The sequence below is a fragment of the Gekko japonicus genome, unplaced genomic scaffold, assembly GCF_001447785.1.
Source record: "Gekko japonicus isolate JY-2015 unplaced genomic scaffold, Gekko_japonicus_V1.1 scaffold5425, whole genome shotgun sequence".
Lineage (NCBI taxonomy): Eukaryota > Metazoa > Chordata > Lepidosauria > Squamata > Gekkonidae > Gekko > Gekko japonicus.
The window spans coordinates 14,949-20,255 of record NW_015175015.1 but is presented as its reverse complement, the minus strand read 5'-3'; the positions used below and the strand labels follow the sequence as shown (position 1 = coordinate 20,255).

General features: G+C 51.5%; 1 long non-coding RNA gene across 1 annotated transcript; it reads left to right on the top strand.

Moving 5' to 3' along the window:
* The first annotated feature begins 2,858 nt into the window (after window positions 1–2,858).
* LOC107122158 lies at window positions 2,859–4,863 on the top strand. The gene is made up of 3 exons (XR_001482898.1): window positions 2,859–2,893; window positions 4,653–4,734; window positions 4,829–4,863. It is a non-coding gene; the product is annotated as an uncharacterized LOC107122158 (long non-coding RNA).
* The last annotated feature ends 444 nt before the right edge of the window (window positions 4,864–5,307 follow it).

The window sequence follows — 5,307 nt, the reverse complement described above, 5'->3', positions numbered from 1 at the left end:
AACAAGGAGAAAGATGGATTTCTTTCTCTTTCGGGTGAACAATGAGGGGCAAGTTCTTTTTGAAATTATTTCATACTGTGGAATGGCTTACCTTTGTACTTGGGAATACGCTTCGTTGAACTCTGGATTACTTCTGAGTGAACCTGCGTAGGATGAAACAGCGCGGCAGCTATCTTCAACATGTATTCTTGCACGCAGTAAAAAAGCAGGGGTGTCAAACATGCGGCCCAGGGGCCGGATCAGGCCCCTGGGGGGCTTCTATCAGGCCGGCAGTGGAACTGGCTGTCTTCTGCTACTTCTTCCAGTTCTGCTGCTGCTGCGTCATCGTAGGTTTGCAGCTTACAGATACACACCTGAACAGCATACTCAAGATTGCAACAGCACAGACATTTTGATGCAATAATTCAGGGCAAGAGGAGTCAGTTATCAGACACGGTTAAATAAACAAAATATTGCTAGAGTGCTAATGTGTTAAGCATGTTTCTATTTTATGTTAAAAAAAACTGTTTGTGTCTTTCATTTATTTATTTATTTATTTATTTAGGCATTTTTACCCCACCCTCCCCGTGAGCGGGCTCAGGGCGGCTTACAAGGGGCATGAGCCCATACATAAAACCAGATAAAACAGTAAAACGGTAAAATCACATGATAATACCAATAAGAGTAATAAAGTGCTTTCTGTAAACAAGACGGTCTTGAGTGGTGTTGATGGCATCCTCAATCCTCCCCATTGGGTGGCACTGTCCAGCAGATAGTTCAAAGCCAATCCCACATTGTCAGTGCCATGCAATTTATGGCGGAACTTCCAAGGGCGATTCCTCATCCCGATGGTATCGCCACCATTGGTGGTGGTGGTGGCGGCAGCGGCGGCCCCTATGCGAAAGCCTGGCGGAAGAGCTCCGTCTTGCAGGCCCTGCGGAACTGCATAAGGTCCCGCAGGCCTCTGATCTCCTCCGGGAGCTCATTCCACCAGGTAGGGGCCGCCACTGAGAAGGGTCTAGCCCTGGTCGCAGCAAGCTTTACCTCCCGGGGGCCTGGGATCACCAGGTGGTGTTGGGTCCCCGACCGAAGTGCTCTTGGGGGTATATGTGGGGAAAGGCGGTCCCTCAGGTAAGTCGGACCCTGGCCACGTAGGGCTTTATAGGTAAGTACCAGCACTTTGAAGCGGACTCGGTTTATATCTCCGCTGCCTGGCATTTCCTTTTATGACACGCATGGCCCCGCCCGACAAGGTCTCATTTATGTCAGATCTGGCCCTCATCACAAATGAGTTCGACACCCCTGCTCTGGAGCGTGTGTCTGTCCGGGCCGTTTCCCCCACCTGCCTGTACATGTTCTGTTCCACTTGTTCCCATCAACCACTTGCTGCTGCGTGTGTAGCCCTGTGCTCACCTTGTCCCTGGGAGACTAGGGTTGCCAGCCTCCAGGTGGCGGCTGGAGATGCAGTTGATCTCCAGGCGACGGGGTCAGTTCGCCTGGAGGAAAGGGCTGCTTTGGAAGGTGGACTTTATGGCCTTATGCCCCATTGAAATCCTTGCCCTACCTCAAACACACGGTCCTCAGGCTCCTCCCCAAAAATCTCCCAAAATTTCCCAACCTGGAGTTTTCAGCTGAACATTATGAAGAACCAGGGGTCATTTCCTGCCGGAGCGCACAGGAGCGGCGCTCCGGCAGTAAAGAGCCCAGGGGGCGGGCACAGGCAACAAGCCCCACCCTCTGCTCCCAGCATCCCTCAGGCAGAACAAGAAGCAGCCAGGTAAGCTGCAGAGCCCTCCCTACCCTGCCGCCCCAGTCCAAAACAGTCCAGTGGGACATTGTGGGACCTGACGTTTCGTCAGCAGCTGTGACTGGCATCCTCAGAGGTATAACACGGAAAGATGGAGTACCCTCTGTGTCAAGGTTGTGAAGAACTCCCTGACAGTTAGGGTGGTTCCTCAGTGGAACAGGCTTCCTCAGGAGCTGGTGGGCTCTCCTTCTTTGGAGGTTTTCAGACAGAGGCTGGATGGCCATCGGACAGCAATGCGGATTCTGTGAATTTAGGCAGATCGTGAGAGGGAGGGCAGGGAGGGTTGCCTCAGTGCTTAGTTCTTTTGGCCCTTTCTTACACGTCCAGGGAAACGCTGGTCACCACTTTGGGGTCAGGAAGCCATTTTTCTCCAGTCCAGTTTGGCTGGAGATCCTGGAGGGTTTTTTTGCCATCTTCTGGGCGTGGAACAGCTGTCACTGGGGTTGTGTGAGGGGGTGGTATTTGTGAATTTCCTGCATGGAGCAGGGGGTTGGACTAGATGACCCTGGAGGTCCCTTCCAATTCTATGAATCCATGATTCCAACCCTACGGGAGACACAAGCGCCAAATGCGAAAGAGGTCCTTTGTGGGTCTGCCAGCAAACTGAGGCTCACGCTCGTGTTGTCCTTCATTTTTAGGTCTGGAAGCGTCAAACACCACTGGATAGAAATCTATTCCTTTGTGGAAAGCCTGGCGGAAAAGTTCCTGAGGTGAAGTATGACCCCAGTGGGAGCTGGCGGCCGTGAATGTCGGCATTTCAACTTCCCTCCCCCTGTGTAAGCCCCATGAACCTCACTCTGCCGTGTCCAGTGTTCCCTCTAAGCTGAGCTAGTGTGAGCTGGCTCACAGTTTTTTAGCCTCCGGCTCACACATTTTTGTCTCAGCTCAGGAAGGAGGGCTCCAGAGCAAACTAATTTACGCAGTAGCCAAATTGCCCGCTCACAACTTGAATGCCGGTCGCTCACAAAACGGCATTTTTGCTCACAAGACTCCACGGCTTAGAGGGAACATTGGTGTCCCCTTTTTGTCTTGCAGCCCAATGTTACGGATGTCCTTCATCGTCTTTTCATCACGGGGAGTCACAGTGATGAAGCTGACAGAAGACAGGTAAATGTTTTTTTGTTTTTTAATGAAGAACATGGAGGGTGGAGTTGAAGAGATGTGGTGAACTTTGGGTTACTTCACTCGATGGGCAGTTCCCTGGAGAAAAAACTGGTTGAAAAGTGGGCATAGATAGTATTTAACTAGCAGTTCCCCCTTTTTCTATGGGGGGGGAACCCCTCAAGGCAAAGTTTGAGAGAAGAAGAGATTGGATTTATACCCCGCCCTTCACTACCCAAAGAAGTCTCAGAGCAGCTTACAACCTGCTTTCCCTTCCCTTCCTTACAACAGACACCCTGTGAAGTAGGTGGGGCTGAGAGAGCTCTTCCAAGGACTGCTCATGAAAGAACAGCTCTGAGAGAACTTGTAACCGACCCAAGGTCACACCGGCAGCTGCATGTGGAGAAGTGGGGAATCCAACCTGGTTCTCCCAGATTAGAGTCCGCGCTCCTAACCGCTAGACCAAACTAGCTCTCTCCAGTGGCATCTTTAAAACCAACAAAATTTAATTCTGGGCATAAGCTTTCCTGTGCAGGCACACTCCTGTAGGCCAACACGGCTACCCACCGGAATCTATCAATCGTTACAACTCTGTGAACATTGTTGAAACACCTAATTGGAGTTTCTGCCAGCTTTACTTAACGTAGAATAAAAGGATATGTGGAATATTGGGAGCTCTGACAGAACTGGAGGATTTCGGGACGGGAACCCCACACGTGTTCTGGGTGGGGCATTGTGTATAGCCTGGAAGAGGGGACAGTGTGTGGGTACGGAGTGTGGGAAAGCAGTGTGGAAACCAGAGGACCTGAGTGAGGAAGGCCGAAACCAAGAACCCCGAGGGTCAAGGCTCATTTCCCCAGTCTCCACCTCTCTCCAGCTGCTGGAAAAGAGGAAACTGTGTTTTTCCTGCCCTGGGTCAAGCAACCGTGTGGGCAGAGAGGCCTCTCCTCTGGAAAGCAACACAGATGGGAGGATTCCCGCAGCCTACTGTTTGTTTGTTTGTTTATTTATTATTTAGATGTCTATCTCGCCCTCCCCGCAGGCTCAGAGCGGCTAACCGGGCATAATGCCAGATAAAACAATAAGACAATATAAAATGTTAAATTACACATAGACAAATAACAAACAATTAAATAACATCCTAAAACCATTTTGGTGCTCCACTATTCGCTTCCAGATGTTAAGATTTTTAAAAGCAAGATGGCGTTCTCAGTAACATAGCTAGACAACTACGGCAGTGCATATCCCACTGCCCTACCGTCCCCTAACAGACGTCCCGTTCCCTCCAATGATGCCCACATCAAGATGGCAATATGCGGACTCATAGGGCGTTGATGGAACAGTGATGGTGGCGGCTCCTATTCAAAAGCCTGGCGGAAGAGCTCCGTCTTGCAGGCCCTGCGGAACTGTACTAGGTCCCGCAGAGCCCGGATCTCCTCTGGGAGCTCATTCCACCAGATAGGAGCCGCCACCGAAAATGCCCTAGCCCTGGTCATCGCAAGTTTGGTGGTCCTGGGGCCTGGAACATCCAGGAGATTTAATTTCCCCGACCGAAGTGCCCTTCGGAGAACATGTGGGGAAAGGTGGTCCCCTAGGTAGGCTGGTCTGTTCTGACTGAGCCAGTTCCGTGGGCTCCAGAGTTGCTCTCCCGAGGGGCCCTCCCTTTTCTGTCATTCCGGAAGATTCTCTTGGGATTTGGGGGACTTGCTCTTTCACCCACACGGCAGCAAAAGCAAGCTAAAAAGGGCTTCTCTTCTATTCCAAGGGAAGTCATCCGACGGGGCCTTGCCATTCTGCGGCGAGAAATGCCCGGAGGCGACACGTTCATGCATGAAGGCTTGAAAAGGGTAGGTGCCCCGCTCCCTCGGCACTGTGATTGACACGCAAGCGTTCCCTGCTGCCTTGAAAACAGCAACAATATGTGTGTGTCTTTTGTTGCAGGCAAATGAACAGATTTACCAGGAAAACCATGGAGGTAGGACTGGGTTTTCTGTTCCTACTTCAGGTTTCTTTGAGGAGGAGGACTCTGCAGTATGGCTTTTTTTTTAAAACAGAGATGTGGTCGGAGAAAAGAGCGTGCGGGGCTTGAAAACGCCTCCTGTGTAATTATTTGTCCCCGTTCTATATTATCTTCCCCCTCCCCCCTTTAGAGATAGTGATTTATAGGGGTCATTTCCTGCAGGAGCACACAGGAGCGGAGCTCCGGCAGTAAAGAGCCCAGGGGGTGGGGACATCCAACAAGCCCCACCCCCTGCTCCCAGCAGCCCTCAGTTAGATCAAGAAGCAGCCAGGTAAGCTGCAGAGCCCCCCCCCAGCCCCCCGGTCCAAGACAGTCCAGTGGCACCTTTAAGACCAAGTTTTATTCAGGTACCAGCTCTCCCTCCTCTGTGAGGACAGATCTGCACGTCCCCCCCCCCCAA